Source organism: Brachyhypopomus gauderio, unplaced genomic scaffold, assembly GCF_052324685.1.
Source record: "Brachyhypopomus gauderio isolate BG-103 unplaced genomic scaffold, BGAUD_0.2 sc131, whole genome shotgun sequence".
NCBI lineage: Eukaryota > Metazoa > Chordata > Actinopteri > Gymnotiformes > Hypopomidae > Brachyhypopomus > Brachyhypopomus gauderio.
In genome coordinates, this window is record NW_027506952.1 from 107536 (window position 1) to 126738 (window position 19203).

Here is a 19203-nt window from a genome sequence, read left to right on the forward strand (position 1 = left end):
GGAGCTTACAGGAGATTTTGGAAGGCGACAATCTAAAGGAATGCTTTGAGTAACAGTAAAAATGCTCGCCCAGTGGCGTAAATCCTGAACAAATGCTTTTCTCAGGAATCCATTTTTAAACACATTGGCACTTCCTGAGCAGTGACTGCTGGATGATATTATGAAATGGCACCATCCATATGACATATTTTTAGACTTGTTCAAGGGGTGCACTCTATGAGCAAAATATCATGTGCATGTTGAAATTGCAAGCAGCCAGAAGGTCTTTCAAGTTTGCGATGAGGACCATTTAGAGAAGAAGTGGTTATAACTTGAATTCCAATCACATGCGTCGTTAAATTGAGATATCATGAGCGTGCTCAAATGCTGTAATGATGAGATTCACCAGTATTACAAGATATATGTTTGGGAATGAAATCAGCAGCCTTTAATGAGTGATGATTGAGAGAGAACAATGTCGTAAGATATCTGACTGAAAATGAATTGGACTGCTTGAAAAGGTCATATACGAAATGTTTAAAAGGCAAGAATTGCATAGTATCATAACAAACAGGGTAAAGCAAACACATCCAGATGCCATTAGGGGGCACCCAGAGTTGAACTGGGGACCTCTTGATCTGCAGTCAAATGCTCTACCACTGAGCTATACCCCCAGCAGGAAGTGTGATTTGCAACCTCAATGTGAGCACATGAGCAGGAAAAACACAAGCTCACAAGATACCTGATGTGGAGCTTACAGGAGATATTGGAAGGTGACAATCTAAAGGAATGCTTTGAGTAACAGTAAAAATGCTCGCCCAGTGGCATAAATCCTGAACAAATGCTTTTCTCAGGAATCCATTTTTAAACACATTGGCACTTCCTGAGCAGTGACTGCTGGATGATATTATGAAATGGCACCATCAATATGACATATTTTTGGACTTGTTCAAAGGGTGCACTCTATGAGCAAAATATCATGTGCATGTTGAAATTGCAAGCAGCCAGAAGGTCTTTCAAGTTTGCGATGAGGACCATTTAGAGAAGAAGTGGTAATCACTTGAATTCCAATCACATGCATCGTTAAATTGAGATATCATGAGCGTCCTCAAATGCTGTAATGATGAGATTCACCAGTATTACAAGATATATGTTTGGGAATGAAATCAGCAGCCTTTAATGAGTGATGATTGAGAGAGAACAATGTCGTAAGATATCTGACTGAAAATGAATTGGACTGCTTGAAAAGGTCATATACGAAATGTTTAAAAGGCAAGAATTGCATAGTATCACAACAAACAGGGTAAAGCAAACACTTCCAGGTGCCACTAGGGGGCACCCAGAGTTGAACTGGGGACCTCTTAATCTGCAGTCAAATGCTCGACCACTGAGCTATACCCCCAGCAGGAAGTGTGATTTGCAACCTCAATGTGAGCACATGAGCAGGAAAAACACAAGCTCACAAGATACCTGATGTGGAGCTTACAGGAGATTTTGGAAGGCGACAATCTAAAGGAATGCTTTGAGTAACAGTAAAAATGCTCGCCCAGTGGCGTAAATCCTGAACAAATGCTTTTCTCAGGAATCCATTTTTAAACACATTGGCACTTCCTGAGCAGTGACTGCTGGATGATATTATGAAATGGCACCATCCATATGACATATTTTTAGACTTGTTCAAAGGGTGCACTCTATGAGCAAAATATCATGTGCATGTTGAAATTGCAAGCAGCCAGAAGGTCTTTCAAGTTTGCGATGAGGACCATTTAGAGAAGAAGTGGTAATCACTTGAATTCCAATCACATGTGTCGTTAAATTGAGATATCATGAGCGTCCTCAAATGCTGTAATGATGAGATTCACCAGTATTACAAGATATATGTTTGGGAATGAAATTAGCAGCCTTTAATGAGTGATGATTGAGAGAGAACAATGTCGTAAGATATCTGACTGAAAATGAATTGGACTGCTTGAAAAGGTCATATACGAAATGTTTAAAAGGCAAGAATTGCATAGTATCACAACAAACAGGGTAAAGCAAACACTTCCAGATGCCACTAGGGGGCACCCAGAGTTGAACTGGGGACCTCTTGATCTGCAGTCAAATGCTCTACCACTGAGCTTTACCCCCAGCAGGAAGTGTGATTTGCAACCTCAATGTGAGCACATGAGCAGGAAAAACACAAGCTCACAAGATACCTGATGTGGAGCTTACAGGAGATTTTGGAAGGCGACAATCTAAAGGAATGCTTTGAGTAACAGTAAAAATGCTCGCCCAGTGGCGTAAATTCTGAACAAATGCTTTTCTCAGGAATCCATTTTTAAACACATTGGCACTTCCTGAGCAGTGACTGCTGGATGATATTATGAAATGGCACCATCAATATGACATATTTTTGGACTTGTTCAAAGGGTGCACTCTATGAGCAAAATATCATGTGCATGTTGAAATTGCAAGCAGCCAGAAGGTCTTTCAAGTTTGCGATGAGGACCATTTAGAGAAGAAGTGGTAATCACTTGAATTCCAATCACATGCATCGTTAAATTGAGATATCATGAGCGTCCTCAAATGCTGTAATGATGAGATTCACCAGTATTACAAGATATATGTTTGGGAATGAAATCAGCAGCCTTTAATGAGTGATGATTGAGAGAGAACAATGTCGTAAGATATCTGACTGAAAATGAATTGGACTGCTTGAAAAGGTCATATACGAAATGTTTAAAAGGCAAGAATTGCATAGTATCACAACAAACAGGGTAAAGCAAACACTTCCAGGTGCCACTAGGGGGCACCCAGAGTTGAACTGGGGACCTCTTAATCTGCAGTCAAATGCTCGACCACTGAGCTATACCCCCAGCAGGAAGTGTGATTTGCAACCTCAATGTGAGCACATGAGCAGGAAAAACACAAGCTCACAAGATACCTGATGTGGAGCTTACAGGAGATTTTGGAAGGCGACAATCTAAAGGAATGCTTTGAGTAACAGTAAAAATGCTCGCCCAGTGGCGTAAATCCTGAACAAATGCTTTTCTCAGGAATCCATTTTTAAACACATTGGCACTTCCTGAGCAGTGACTGCTGGATGATATTATGAAATGGCACCATCCATATGACATATTTTTAGACTTGTTCAAAGGGTGCACTCTATGAGCAAAATATCATGTGCATGTTGAAATTGCAAGCAGCCAGAAGGTCTTTCAAGTTTGCGATGAGGACCATTTAGAGAAGAAGTGGTAATCACTTGAATTCCAATCACATGTGTCGTTAAATTGAGATATCATGAGCGTCCTCAAATGCTGTAATGATGAGATTCACCAGTATTACAAGATATATGTTTGGGAATTAAATCAGCAGCCTTTAATGAGTGATGATTGAGAGAGAACAATGTCGTAAGATATCTGACTGAAAATGAATTGGACTGCTTGAAAAGGTCATATACGAAATGTTTAAAAGGCAAGAATTGCATAGTATCACAACAAACAGGGTAAAGCAAACACTTCCAGATGCCACTAGGGGGCACCCAGAGTTGAACTGGGGACCTCTTGATCTGCAGTCAAATGCTCTACCACTGAGCTTTACCCCCAGCAGGAAGTGTGATTTGCAACCTCAATGTGAGCACATGAGCAGGAAAAACACAAGCTCACAAGATACCTGATGTGGAGCTTACAGGAGATTTTGGAAGGCGACAATCTAAAGGAATGCTTTGAGTAACAGTAAAAATGCTCGCCCAGTGGCGTAAATCCTGAACAAATGCTTTTCTCAGGAATCCATTTTTAAACACATTGGCACTTCCTGAGCAGTGACTGCTGGATGATATTATGAAATGGCACCATCCATATGACATATTTTTAGACTTGTTCAAGGGGTGCACTCTATGAGCAAAATATCATGTGCATGTTGAAATTGCAAGCAGCCAGAAGGTCTTTCAAGTTTGCGATGAGGACCATTTAGAGAAGAAGTGGTTATAACTTGAATTCCAATCACATGCGTCGTTAAATTGAGATATCATGAGCGTCCTCAAATGCTGTAATGATGAGATTCACCAGTATTACAAGATATATGTTTGGGAATGAAATCAGCAGCCTTTAATGAGTGATGATTGAGAGAGAATAATGTCGTAAGATATCTGACTGAAAATGAATTGGACTGCTTGAAAAGGTCATATACGAAATGTTTAAAAGGCAAGAATTGCATGATATCACAACAAACAGGGTAAAACAAACACTTCCAGATGCCACTAGGGGGCACCCAGAGTTGAACTGGGGACCTCTTGATCTGCAGTCAAATGCTCTACCACTGAGCTATACCCCCAGCAGGAAGTGTGATTTGCAACCTCAATGTGAGCACATGAGCAGGAAAAACACAAGCTCACAAGATACCTGATGTGGAGCTTAGAGGAGATTTTGAAAAAGTGACAATCTAAAGGAATGCTTTGAGTAACATTAAAAATGCTCGCCCAGTGGCGTAAATCCTGAACAAATGCTTTTCTCAGGAATCCATTTTTAAACACATTGGCACTTCCTGAGCAGTGACTGCTGGATGATATTATGAAATGGCACCATCCATATGACATATTTTTAGACTTGTTCAAGGGGTGCACTCTATGAGCAAAATATCATGTGCATGTTGAAATTGCAAGCAGCCAGAAGGTCTTTCAAGTTTGCGATGAGGACCATTTAGAGAAGAAGTGGTTATAGCTTGAATTCCAATCACATGCGTCGTTAAATTGAGATATCATGAGCGTCCTCAAATGCTGTAATGATGAGATTCACCAGTATTACAAGATATTTGTTTGGGAATGAAATCAGTAGCCTTTAATGAGTGATGATTGAGAGAGAACAATGTCGTAAGATATCTGACTGAAAATGAATTGGACTGCTTGAAAAGGTCATATACGAAATGTTTAAAAGGCAAGAATTGCATAGTATAACAACAAACAGGGTAAAGCAAACACATCCAGATGTCACTGGGGGGCACCCAGAGTTGAACTGGGGACCTCTTGATCTGCAGTCAAATGCTCTACCACTGAGCTATACCCTCAGCAGGAAGTGTGATTTGCAACCTCAATGTGAGCACATGAGCAGGAAAAACACAAGCTCACAAGATACCTGATGTGGAGCTTAGAGGAGATTTTGGAAAGTGACAATCTAAAGGAATGCTTTGAGTAACAGTAAAAATGCTCGCCCAGTGGCGTAAATCCTGAACAAATGCTTTTCTCAGGAATCCATTTTTAAACACATTGGCACTTCCTGAGCAGTGACTGCTGGATGATATTATGAAATGGCACCATCCATATGACATATTTTTAGACTTGTTCAAGGGGTGCACTCTATGAGCAAAATATCATGTGCATGTTGAAATTGCAAGCAGCCAGAAGGTCTTTCAAGTTTGCGATGAGGACCATTTAGAGAAGAAGTGGTTATAACTTGAATTCCAATCACATGCGTCGTTAAATTGAGATATCATGAGCGTGCTCAAATGCTGTAATGATGAGATTCACCAGTATTACAAGATATATGTTTGGGAATGAAATCAGCAGCCTTTAATGAGTGATGATTGAGAGAGAACAATGTCGTAAGATATCTGACTGAAAATGAATTGGACTGCTTGAAAAGGTCATATACGAAATGTTTAAAAGGCAAGAATTGCATAGTATCATAACAAACAGGGTAAAGCAAACACATCCAGATGCCATTAGGGGGCACCCAGAGTTGAACTGGGGACCTCTTGATCTGCAGTCAAATGCTCTACCACTGAGCTATACCCCCAGCAGGAAGTGTGATTTGCAACCTCAATGTGAGCACATGAGCAGGAAAAACACAAGCTCACAAGATACCTGATGTGGAGCTTACAGGAGATATTGGAAGGTGACAATCTAAAGGAATGCTTTGAGTAACAGTAAAAATGCTCGCCCAGTGGCATAAATCCTGAACAAATGCTTTTCTCAGGAATCCATTTTTAAACACATTGGCACTTCCTGAGCAGTGACTGCTGGATGATATTATGAAATGGCACCATCAATATGACATATTTTTGGACTTGTTCAAAGGGTGCACTCTATGAGCAAAATATCATGTGCATGTTGAAATTGCAAGCAGCCAGAAGGTCTTTCAAGTTTGCGATGAGGACCATTTAGAGAAGAAGTGGTAATCACTTGAATTCCAATCACATGCATCGTTAAATTGAGATATCATGAGCGTCCTCAAATGCTGTAATGATGAGATTCACCAGTATTACAAGATATATGTTTGGGAATGAAATCAGCAGCCTTTAATGAGTGATGATTGAGAGAGAACAATGTCGTAAGATATCTGACTGAAAATGAATTGGACTGCTTGAAAAGGTCATATACGAAATGTTTAAAAGGCAAGAATTGCATAGTATCACAACAAACAGGGTAAAGCAAACACTTCCAGGTGCCACTAGGGGGCACCCAGAGTTGAACTGGGGACCTCTTAATCTGCAGTCAAATGCTCGACCACTGAGCTATACCCCCAGCAGGAAGTGTGATTTGCAACCTCAATGTGAGCACATGAGCAGGAAAAACACAAGCTCACAAGATACCTGATGTGGAGCTTACAGGAGATTTTGGAAGGCGACAATCTAAAGGAATGCTTTGAGTAACAGTAAAAATGCTCGCCCAGTGGCGTAAATCCTGAACAAATGCTTTTCTCAGGAATCCATTTTTAAACACATTGGCACTTCCTGAGCAGTGACTGCTGGATGATATTATGAAATGGCACCATCCATATGACATATTTTTAGACTTGTTCAAAGGGTGCACTCTATGAGCAAAATATCATGTGCATGTTGAAATTGCAAGCAGCCAGAAGGTCTTTCAAGTTTGCGATGAGGACCATTTAGAGAAGAAGTGGTAATCACTTGAATTCCAATCACATGTGTCGTTAAATTGAGATATCATGAGCGTCCTCAAATGCTGTAATGATGAGATTCACCAGTATTACAAGATATATGTTTGGGAATGAAATTAGCAGCCTTTAATGAGTGATGATTGAGAGAGAACAATGTCGTAAGATATCTGACTGAAAATGAATTGGACTGCTTGAAAAGGTCATATACGAAATGTTTAAAAGGCAAGAATTGCATAGTATCACAACAAACAGGGTAAAGCAAACACTTCCAGATGCCACTAGGGGGCACCCAGAGTTGAACTGGGGACCTCTTGATCTGCAGTCAAATGCTCTACCACTGAGCTTTACCCCCAGCAGGAAGTGTGATTTGCAACCTCAATGTGAGCACATGAGCAGGAAAAACACAAGCTCACAAGATACCTGATGTGGAGCTTACAGGAGATTTTGGAAGGCGACAATCTAAAGGAATGCTTTGAGTAACAGTAAAAATGCTCGCCCAGTGGCGTAAATTCTGAACAAATGCTTTTCTCAGGAATCCATTTTTAAACACATTGGCACTTCCTGAGCAGTGACTGCTGGATGATATTATGAAATGGCACCATCCATATGACATATTTTTAGACTTGTTCAAGGGGTGCACTCTATGAGCAAAATATCATGTGCATGTTGAAATTGCAAGCAGCCAGAATGTCTTTCAAGTTTGCGATGAGGACCATTTAGAGAAGAAGTGGTTATAACTTGAATTCCAATCACATGCGTCGTTAAATTGAGATATCATGAGCGTCCTCAAATGCTGTAATGATGAGATTCACCAGTATTACAAGATATATGTTTGGGAATGAAATCAGCAGCCTTTAATGAGTGATGATTGAGAGAGAACAATGTCGTAAGATATCTGACTGAAAATGAATTGGACTGCTTGAAAAGGTCATATACGAAATGTTTAAAAGGCAAGAATTGCATAGTATCATAACAAACAGGGTAAAGCAAACACATCCAGATGCCATTAGGGGGCACCCAGAGTTGAACTGGGGACCTCTTGATCTGCAGTCAAATGCTCTACCACTGAGCTATACCCCCAGCAGGAAGTGTGATTTGCAACCTCAATGTGAGCACATGAGCAGGAAAAACACAAGCTCACAAGATACCTGATGTGGAGCTTACAGGAGATATTGGAAGGTGACAATCTAAAGGAATGCTTTGACTAACAGTAAAAATGCTCGCCCAGTGGCATAAATCCTGAACAAATGCTTTTCTCAGGAATCCATTTTTAAACACATTGGCACTTCCTGAGCAGTGACTGCTGGATGATATTATGAAATGGCACCATCAATATGACATATTTTTGGACTTGTTCAAAGGGTGCACTCTATGAGCAAAATATCATGTGCATGTTGAAATTGCAAGCAGCCAGAAGGTCTTTCAAGTTTGCGATGAGGACCATTTAGAGAAGAAGTGGTAATCACTTGAATTCCAATCACATGCATCGTTAAATTGAGATATCATGAGCGTCCTCAAATGCTGTAATGATGAGATTCACCAGTATTACAAGATATATGTTTGGGAATGAAATCAGCAGCCTTTAATGAGTGATGATTGAGAGAGAACAATGTCGTAAGATATCTGACTGAAAATGAATTGGACTGCTTGAAAAGGTCATATACGAAATGTTTAAAAGGCAAGAATTGCATAGTATCACAACAAACAGGGTAAAGCAAACACATCCAGATGCCACTAGGGGGCACCCAGAGTTGAACTGGGGACCTCTTGATCTGCAGTCAAATGCACTACCACTGAGCTATACCCCCAGCAGGAAGTGTGATTTGCAACCTCAATGTGAGCACATGAGCAGGAAAAACACAAGCTCACAAGATACCTGATGTGGAGCTTACAGGAGATTTAAATCCTGAACAAATGCTTTTCTCAGGAATCCATTTTTAAACACATTGGCACTTCCTGAGCAGTGACTGCTGGATGATATTATGAAATGGCACCATCCATATGACATATTTTTAGACTTGTTCAAGGGGTGCACTCTATGAGCAAAATATCATGTGCATGTTGAAATTGCAAGCAGCCAGAAGGTCTTTCAAGTTTGCGATGAGGACCATTTAGAGAAGAAGTGGTTATAACTTGAATTCCAATCACATGCGTCGTTAAATTGAGATATCATGAGCGTGCTCAAATGCTGTAATGATGAGATTCACCAGTATTACAAGATATATGTTTGGGAATGAAATCAGCAGCCTTTAATGAGTGATGATTGAGAGAGAACAATGTCGTAAGATATCTGACTGAAAATGAATTGGACTGCTTGAAAAGGTCATATACGAAATGTTTAAAAGGCAAGAATTGCATAGTATCATAACAAACAGGGTAAAGCAAACACATCCAGATGCCATTAGGGGGCACCCAGAGTTGAACTGGGGACCTCTTGATCTGCAGTCAAATGCTCTACCACTGAGCTATACCCCCAGCAGGAAGTGTGATTTGCAACCTCAATGTGAGCACATGAGCAGGAAAAACACAAGCTCACAAGATACCTGATGTGGAGCTTACAGGAGATATTGGAAGGTGACAATCTAAAGGAATGCTTTGAGTAACAGTAAAAATGCTCGCCCAGTGGCATAAATCCTGAACAAATGCTTTTCTCAGGAATCCATTTTTAAACACATTGGCACTTCCTGAGCAGTGACTGCTGGATGATATTATGAAATGGCACCATCAATATGACATATTTTTGGACTTGTTCAAAGGGTGCACTCTATGAGCAAAATATCATGTGCATGTTGAAATTGCAAGCAGCCAGAAGGTCTTTCAAGTTTGCGATGAGGACCATTTAGAGAAGAAGTGGTAATCACTTGAATTCCAATCACATGCATCGTTAAATTGAGATATCATGAGCGTCCTCAAATGCTGTAATGATGAGATTCACCAGTATTACAAGATATATGTTTGGGAATGAAATCAGCAGCCTTTAATGAGTGATGATTGAGAGAGAACAATGTCGTAAGATATCTGACTGAAAATGAATTGGACTGCTTGAAAAGGTCATATACGAAATGTTTAAAAGGCAAGAATTGCATAGTATCACAACAAACAGGGTAAAGCAAACACTTCCAGGTGCCACTAGGGGGCACCCAGAGTTGAACTGGGGACCTCTTAATCTGCAGTCAAATGCTCGACCACTGAGCTATACCCCCAGCAGGAAGTGTGATTTGCAACCTCAATGTGAGCACATGAGCAGGAAAAACACAAGCTCACAAGATACCTGATGTGGAGCTTACAGGAGATTTTGGAAGGCGACAATCTAAAGGAATGCTTTGAGTAACAGTAAAAATGCTCGCCCAGTGGCGTAAATTCTGAACAAATGCTTTTCTCAGGAATCCATTTTTAAACACATTGGCACTTCCTGAGCAGTGACTGCTGGATGATATTATGAAATGGCACCATCAATATGACATATTTTTGGACTTGTTCAAAGGGTGCACTCTATGAGCAAAATATCATGTGCATGTTGAAATTGCAAGCAGCCAGAAGGTCTTTCAAGTTTGCGATGAGGACCATTTAGAGAAGAAGTGGTAATCACTTGAATTCCAATCACATGCATCGTTAAATTGAGATATCATGAGCGTCCTCAAATGCTGTAATGATGAGATTCACCAGTATTACAAGATATATGTTTGGGAATGAAATCAGCAGCCTTTAATGAGTGATGATTGAGAGAGAACAATGTCGTAAGATATCTGACTGAAAATGAATTGGACTGCTTGAAAAGGTCATATACGAAATGTTTAAAAGGCAAGAATTGCATAGTATCACAACAAACAGGGTAAAGCAAACACTTCCAGGTGCCACTAGGGGGCACCCAGAGTTGAACTGGGGACCTCTTAATCTGCAGTCAAATGCTCGACCACTGAGCTATACCCCCAGCAGGAAGTGTGATTTGCAACCTCAATGTGAGCACATGAGCAGGAAAAACACAAGCTCACAAGATACCTGATGTGGAGCTTACAGGAGATTTTGGAAGGCGACAATCTAAAGGAATGCTTTGAGTAACAGTAAAAATGCTCGCCCAGTGGCGTAAATTCTGAACAAATGCTTTTCTCAGGAATCCATTTTTAAACACATTGGCACTTCCTGAGCAGTGACTGCTGGATGATATTATGAAATGGCACCATCAATATGACATATTTTTGGACTTGTTCAAAGGGTGCACTCTATGAGCAAAATATCATGTGCATGTTGAAATTGCAAGCAGCCAGAAGGTCTTTCAAGTTTGCGATGAGGACCATTTAGAGAAGAAGTGGTAATCACTTGAATTCCAATCACATGCATCGTTAAATTGAGATATCATGAGCGTCCTCAAATGCTGTAATGATGAGATTCACCAGTATTACAAGATATATGTTTGGGAATGAAATCAGCAGCCTTTAATGAGTGATGATTGAGAGAGAACAATGTCGTAAGATATCTGACTGAAAATGAATTGGACTGCTTGAAAAGGTCATATACGAAATGTTTAAAAGGCAAGAATTGCATAGTATCACAACAAACAGGGTAAAGCAAACACTTCCAGGTGCCACTAGGGGGCACCCAGAGTTGAACTGGGGACCTCTTAATCTGCAGTCAAATGCTCGACCACTGAGCTATACCCCCAGCAGGAAGTGTGATTTGCAACCTCAATGTGAGCACATGAGCAGGAAAAACACAAGCTCACAAGATACCTGATGTGGAGCTTACAGGAGATTTTGGAAGGCGACAATCTAAAGGAATGCTTTGAGTAACAGTAAAAATGCTCGCCCAGTGGCGTAAATCCTGAACAAATGCTTTTCTCAGGAATCCATTTTTAAACACATTGGCACTTCCTGAGCAGTGACTGCTGGATGATATTATGAAATGGGACCATCCATATGACATATTTTTAGACTTGTTCAAAGGGTGCACTCTATGAGCAAAATATCATGTGCATGTTGAAATTGCAAGCAGCCAGAAGGTCTTTCAAGTTTGCGATGAGGACCATTTAGAGAAGAAGTGGTAATCACTTGAATTCCAATCACATGTGTCGTTAAATTGAGATATCATGAGCGTCCTCAAATGCTGTAATGATGAGATTCACCAGTATTACAAGATATATGTTTGGGAATTAAATCAGCAGCCTTTAATGAGTGATGATTGAGAGAGAACAATGTCGTAAGATATCTGACTGAAAATGAATTGGACTGCTTGAAAAGGTCATATACGAAATGTTTAAAAGGCAAGAATTGCATAGTATCACAACAAACAGGGTAAAGCAAACACTTCCAGATGCCACTAGGGGGCACCCAGAGTTGAACTGGGGACCTCTTGATCTGCAGTCAAATGCTCTACCACTGAGCTTTACCCCCAGCAGGAAGTGTGATTTGCAACCTCAATGTGAGCACATGAGCAGGAAAAACACAAGCTCACAAGATACCTGATGTGGAGCTTACAGGAGATTTTGGAAGGCGACAATCTAAAGGAATGCTTTGAGTAACAGTAAAAATGCTCGCCCAGTGGCGTAAATCCTGAACAAATGCTTTTCTCAGGAATCCATTTTTAAACACATTGGCACTTCCTGAGCAGTGACTGCTGGATGATATTATGAAATGGCACCATCCATATGACATATTTTTAGACTTGTTCAAGGGGTGCACTCTATGAGCAAAATATCATGTGCATGTTGAAATTGCAAGCAGCCAGAAGGTCTTTCAAGTTTGCGATGAGGACCATTTAGAGAAGAAGTGGTTATAACTTGAATTCCAATCACATGCGTCGTTAAATTGAGATATCATGAGCGTCCTCAAATGCTGTAATGATGAGATTCACCAGTATTACAAGATATATGTTTGGGAATGAAATCAGCAGCCTTTAATGAGTGATGATTGAGAGAGAATAATGTCGTAAGATATCTGACTGAAAATGAATTGGACTGCTTGAAAAGGTCATATACGAAATGTTTAAAAGGCAAGAATTGCATGATATCACAACAAACAGGGTAAAACAAACACTTCCAGATGCCACTAGGGGGCACCCAGAGTTGAACTGGGGACCTCTTGATCTGCAGTCAAATGCTCTACCACTGAGCTATACCCTCAGCAGGAAGTGTGATTTGCAACCTCAATGTGAGCACATGAGCAGGAAAAACACAAGCTCACAAGATACCTGATGTGGAGCTTAGAGGAGATTTTGAAAAAGTGACAATCTAAAGGAATGCTTTGAGTAACATTAAAAATGCTCGCCCAGTGGCGTAAATCCTGAACAAATGCTTTTCTCAGGAATCCATTTTTAAACACATTGGCACTTCCTGAGCAGTGACTGCTGGATGATATTATGAAATGGCACCATCCATATGACATATTTTTAGACTTGTTCAAGGGGTGCACTCTATGAGCAAAATATCATGTGCATGTTGAAATTGCAAGCAGCCAGAAGGTCTTTCAAGTTTGCGATGAGGACCATTTAGAGAAGAAGTGGTTATAGCTTGAATTCCAATCACATGCGTCGTTAAATTGAGATATCATGAGCGTCCTCAAATGCTGTAATGATGAGATTCACCAGTATTACAAGATATTTGTTTGGGAATGAAATCAGTAGCCTTTAATGAGTGATGATTGAGAGAGAACAATGTCGTAAGATATCTGACTGAAAATGAATTGGACTGCTTGAAAAGGTCATATACGAAATGTTTAAAAGGCAAGAATTGCATAGTATAACAACAAACAGGGTAAAGCAAACACATCCAGATGTCACTGGGGGGCACCCAGAGTTGAACTGGGGACCTCTTGATCTGCAGTCAAATGCTCTACCACTGAGCTATACCCTCAGCAGGAAGTGTGATTTGCAACCTCAATGTGAGCACATGAGCAGGAAAAACACAAGCTCACAAGATACCTGATGTGGAGCTTAGAGGAGATTTTGGAAAGTGACAATCTAAAGGAATGCTTTGAGTAACAGTAAAAATGCTCGCCCAGTGGCGTAAATCCTGAACAAATGCTTTTCTCAGGAATCCATTTTTAAACACATTGGCACTTCCTGAGCAGTGACTGCTGGATGATATTATGAAATGGCACCATCCATATGACATATTTTTGGACTTGTTCAAGGGGTGCACTCTATGAGCAAAATATCATGTGCATGTTGAAATTGCAAGCAGCCAGAATGTCTTTCAAGTTTGCGATGAGGACCATTTAGAGAAGAAGTGGTTATAACTTGAATTCCAATCACATGCGTCGTTAAATTGAGATATCATGAGCGTCCTCAAATGCTGTAATGATGAGATTCACCAGTATTACAAGATATATGTTTGGGAATGAAATCAGCAGCCTTTAATGAGTGATGATTGAGAGAGAACAATGTCGTAAGATATCTGACTGAAAATGAATTGGACTGCTTGAAAAGGTCATATACGAAATGTTTAAAAGGCAAGAATTGCATAGTATCATAACAAACAGGGTAAAGCAAACACATCCAGATGCCATTAGGGGGCACCCAGAGTTGAACTGGGGACCTCTTGATCTGCAGTCAAATGCTCTACCACTGAGCTATACCCCCAGCAGGAAGTGTGATTTGCAACCTCAATGTGAGCACATGAGCAGGAAAAACACAAGCTCACAAGATACCTGATGTGGAGCTTACAGGAGATATTGGAAGGTGACAATCTAAAGGAATGCTTTGACTAACAGTAAAAATGCTCGCCCAGTGGCATAAATCCTGAACAAATGCTTTTCTCAGGAATCCATTTTTAAACACATTGGCACTTCCTGAGCAGTGACTGCTGGATGATATTATGAAATGGCACCATCAATATGACATATTTTTGGACTTGTTCAAAGGGTGCACTCTATGAGCAAAATATCATGTGCATGTTGAAATTGCAAGCAGCCAGAAGGTCTTTCAAGTTTGCGATGAGGACCATTTAGAGAAGAAGTGGTAATCACTTGAATTCCAATCACATGCATCGTTAAATTGAGATATCATGAGCGTCCTCAAATGCTGTAATGATGAGATTCACCAGTATTACAAGATATATGTTTGGGAATGAAATCAGCAGCCTTTAATGAGTGATGATTGAGAGAGAACAATGTCGTAAGATATCTGACTGAAAATGAATTGGACTGCTTGAAAAGGTCATATACGAAATGTTTAAAAGGCAAGAATTGCATAGTATCACAACAAACAGGGTAAAGCAAACACTTCCAGGTGCCACTAGGGGGCACCCAGAGTTGAACTGGGGACCTCTTAATCTGCAGTCAAATGCTCGACCACTGAGCTATACCCTCAGCAGGAAGTGTGATTTGCAACCTCAATGTGAGCACATGAGCAGGAAAAACACAAGCTCACAAGATACCTGATGTGGAGCTTAGAGGAGATTTTGAAAAAGTGACAATCTAAAGGAATGCTTTGAGTAACATTAAAAATGCTCGCCCAGTGGCGTAAATCCTGAACAAATGCTTTTCTCAGGAATCCATTTTTAAACACATTGGCACTTCCTGAGCAGTGACTGCTGGATGATATTATGAAATGGCACCATCCATATGACATATTTTTAGACTTGTTCAAGGGGTGCACTCTATGAGCAAAATATCATGTGCATGTTGAAATTGCAAGCAGCCAGAAGGTCTTTCAAGTTTGCGATGAGGACCATTTAGAGAAGAAGTGGTTATAGCTTGAATTCCAATCACATGCGTCGTTAAATTGAGATATCATGAGCGTCCTCAAATGCTGTAATGATGAGATTCACCAGTATTACAAGATATTTGTTTGGGAATGAAATCAGTAGCCTTTAATGAGTGATGATTGAGAGAGAACAATGTCGTAAGATATCTGACTGAAAATGAATTGGACTGCTTGAAAAGGTCATATACGAAATGTTTAAAAGGCAAGAATTGCATAGTATAACATCAAACAGGGTAAAGCAAACACATCCAGATGTCACTGGGGGGCACCCAGAGTTGAACTGGGGACCTCTTGATCTGCAGTCAAATGCTCTACCACTGAGCTATACCCTCAGCAGGAAGTGTGATTTGCAACCTCAATGTGAGCACATGAGCAGGAAAAACACAAGCTCACAAGATACCTGATGTGGAGCTTAGAGGAGATTTTGGAAAGTGACAATCTAAAGGAATGCTTTGAGTAACAGTAAAAATGCTCGCCCAGTGGCGTAAATCCTGAACAAATGCTTTTCTCAGGAATCCATTTTTAAACACATTGGCACTTCCTGAGCAGTGACTGCTGGATGATATTATGAAATGGCACCATCCATATGACATATTTTTAGACTTGTTCAAGGGGTGCACTCTATGAGCAAAATATCATGTGCATGTTGAAATTGCAAGCAGCCAGAAGGTCTTTCAAGTTTGCGATGAGGACCATTTAGAGAAGAAGTGGTTATGGCTTGAATTCCAATCACATGCGTCGTTAAATTGAGATATCATGAGCGTCCTCAAATGCTGTAATGATGAGATTCACCAGTATTACAAGATATTTGTTTGGGAATGAAATCAGTAGCCTTTAATGAGTGATGATTGAGAGAGAACAATGTCGTAAGATATCTGACTGAAAATGAATTGGACTGCTTGAAAAGGTCATATACGAAATGTTTAAAAGGCAAGAATTGCATAGTATAACAACAAACAGGGTAAAGCAAACACTTCCAGGTGCCACTAGGGGGCACCCAGAGTTGAACTGGGGACCTCTTGATCTGCAGTCAAATGCTCTACCACTGAGCTATACCCCCAGCAGGAAGTGTGATTTGCAACCTCAATGTGAGCACATGAGCAGGAAAAACACAAGCTCACAAGATACCTGATGTGGAGCTTACAGGAGATTTTGGAAGGTGAGAATCTAAAGGAATGCTTTGAGTAACAGTAAAAATGCTCGCCCAGTGGCGTAAATCCTGAACAAATGCTTTTCTCAGGAATCCATTTTAAAACACATTGGCACTTCCTGAGCAGTGACTGCTGGATGATATTATGAAATGGCACCATCCATATGACATATTTTTGGACTTGTTCAAAGGGTGCACTCTATGAGCAAAATATCATGTGCATGTTGAAATTGCAAGCAGCCAGAAGGTCTTTCAAGTTTGCGATGAGGACCATTTAGAGAAGAAGTGGTAATCACTTGAATTCCAATCACATGCGTCGTTAAATTGAGATATCATGAGCGTCCTCAAATGCTGTAATGATGAGATTCACCAGTATTACAAGATATATGTTTGGGAATGAAATCAGCAGCCTTTAATGAGTGATGATTGAGAGAGAACAATGTCGTAAGATATCTGACTGAAAATGAATTGGACTGCTTGAAAAGGTCATATACGAAATGTTTAAAAGGCAAGAATTGCATAGTATCACAACAAACAGGGTAAAGCAAACACTTCCAGATGCCACTAGGGGGCACCCAGAGTTGAACTGGAGACCTCTTGATCTGCAGTCAAATGCTCTACCACTGAGCTTTACCCCCAGCAGGAAGTGTGATTTGCAACCTCAATGTGAGCACATGAGCAGGAAAAACACAAGCTCACAAGATACCTGATGTGGAGCTTACAGGAGATTTTGGAAGGTGACAATCTAAAGGAATGCTTTGAGTAACAGTAAAAATGCTCGCCCAGTGGCGTAAATCCTGAACAAATGCTTTTCTCAGGAATCCATTTTTAAACACATTGGCACTTCCTGAGCAGTGACTGCTGGATGATATTATGAAATGGCACCATCCATATGACATATTTTTGGACTTGTTCAAAGGGTGCACTCTATGAGCAAAATATCATGTGCATGTTGAAATTGCAAGCAGCCAGAAGGTCTTTCAAGTTTGCGATGAGGACCATTTAGAGAAGAAGTGGTAATCACTTGAATTCCAATCACATGCATCGTTAAATTGAGATATCATGAGCGTCCTCAAATGCTGTAATGATGAGATTCACCAGTATTACAAGATATATGTTTGGGAATGAAATCAGCAGCCTTTAATGAGTGATGATTGAGAGAGAACAATGTCGTAAGATATCTGACTGAAAATGAATTGGACTGCTTGAAAAGGTCATATACGAAATGTTTAAAAGGCAAGAATTGCATAGTATCACAACAAACAGGGTAAAGCAAACACATCCAGATGCCACTAGGGGGCACCCAGAGTTGAACTGGGGACCTCTTGATCTGCAGTCAAATGCTCTACCACTGAGCTATACCCCCAGCAGGAAGTGTGATTTGCAACCTCAATGTGAGCACATGAGCAGGAAAAACACAAGCTCACAAGATACCTGATGTGGAGCTTACAGGAGATTTTGGAAGGCGACAATCTAAAGGAATGCTTTGAGTAACAGTAAAAATGCTCGCCCAGTGGCGTAAATCCTGAACAAATGCTTTTCTCAGGAATCCATTTTTAAACACATTGGCACTTCCTGAGCAGTGACTGCTGGATGATATTATGAAATGGCACCATCCATATGACATATTTTTAGACTTGTTCAAGGGGTGCACTCTATGAGCAAAATATCATGTGCATGTTGAAATTGCAAGCAGCCAGAAGGTCTTTCAAGTTTGCGATGAGGACCATTTAGAGAAGAAGTGGTTATAACTTGAATTCCAATCACATGCGTCGTTAAATTGAGATATCATGAGCGTGCTCAAATGCTGTAATGATGAGATTCACCAGTATTACAAGATATATGTTTGGGAATGAAATCAGCAGCCTTTAATGAGTGATGATTGAGAGAGAACAATGTCGTAAGATATCTGACTGAAAATGAATTGGACTGCTTGAAAAGGTCATATACGAAATGTTTAAAAGGCAAGAATTGCATAGTATCATAACAAACAGGGTAAAGCAAACACATCCAGATGCCATTAGGGGGCACCCAGAGTTGAACTGGGGACCTCTTGATCTGCAGTCAAATGCTCTACCACTGAGCTATACCCCCAGCAGGAAGTGTGATTTGCAACCTCAATGTGAGCACATGAGCAGGAAAAACACAAGCTCACAAGATACCTGATGTGGAGCTTACAGGAGATATTGGAAGGTGACAATCTAAAGGAATGCTTTGAGTAACAGTAAAAATGCTCGCCCAGTGGCATAAATCCTGAACAAATGCTTTTCTCAGGAATCCATTTTTAAACACATTGGCACTTCCTGAGCAGTGACTGCTGGATGATATTATGAAATGGCACCATCAATATGACATATTTTTGGACTTGTTCAAAGGGTGCACTCTATGAGCAAAATATCATGTGCATGTTGAAATTGCAAGCAGCCAGAAGGTCTTTCAAGTTTGCGATGAGGACCATTTAGAGAAGAAGTGGTAATCACTTGAATTCCAATCACATGCATC

General features: G+C 40.4%; 9 non-coding genes across 9 annotated transcripts; all 9 read right to left on the bottom strand.

The window, feature by feature from the left end:
• Positions 1–581: 581 nt before the first annotated feature.
• Positions 582–653, bottom strand: trnac-gca (transfer RNA cysteine (anticodon GCA)). The gene has a single exon. It is a non-coding gene; the product is annotated as a tRNA-Cys (tRNA).
• A 3568-nt stretch (positions 654–4221) lies between these two features.
• trnac-gca (transfer RNA cysteine (anticodon GCA)) lies at positions 4222–4293 on the bottom strand. The gene has a single exon. It is a non-coding gene; the product is annotated as a tRNA-Cys (tRNA).
• Positions 4294–5678: 1385 nt separating this feature from the next.
• On the bottom strand, positions 5679–5750 carry trnac-gca (transfer RNA cysteine (anticodon GCA)). The gene has a single exon. It is a non-coding gene; the product is annotated as a tRNA-Cys (tRNA).
• A 2112-nt stretch (positions 5751–7862) lies between these two features.
• On the bottom strand, positions 7863–7934 carry trnac-gca (transfer RNA cysteine (anticodon GCA)). The gene has a single exon. It is a non-coding gene; the product is annotated as a tRNA-Cys (tRNA).
• A 1323-nt stretch (positions 7935–9257) lies between these two features.
• trnac-gca (transfer RNA cysteine (anticodon GCA)) lies at positions 9258–9329 on the bottom strand. The gene has a single exon. It is a non-coding gene; the product is annotated as a tRNA-Cys (tRNA).
• A 5025-nt stretch (positions 9330–14354) lies between these two features.
• trnac-gca (transfer RNA cysteine (anticodon GCA)) lies at positions 14355–14426 on the bottom strand. The gene has a single exon. It is a non-coding gene; the product is annotated as a tRNA-Cys (tRNA).
• A 2113-nt stretch (positions 14427–16539) lies between these two features.
• trnac-gca (transfer RNA cysteine (anticodon GCA)) lies at positions 16540–16611 on the bottom strand. Its single transcript has one exon. It is a non-coding gene; the product is annotated as a tRNA-Cys (tRNA).
• Positions 16612–17995: 1384 nt separating this feature from the next.
• Positions 17996–18067, bottom strand: trnac-gca (transfer RNA cysteine (anticodon GCA)). The gene has a single exon. It is a non-coding gene; the product is annotated as a tRNA-Cys (tRNA).
• A 656-nt stretch (positions 18068–18723) lies between these two features.
• trnac-gca (transfer RNA cysteine (anticodon GCA)) lies at positions 18724–18795 on the bottom strand. Its single transcript has one exon. It is a non-coding gene; the product is annotated as a tRNA-Cys (tRNA).
• Between the last annotated feature and the right edge of the window lie 408 nt (positions 18796–19203).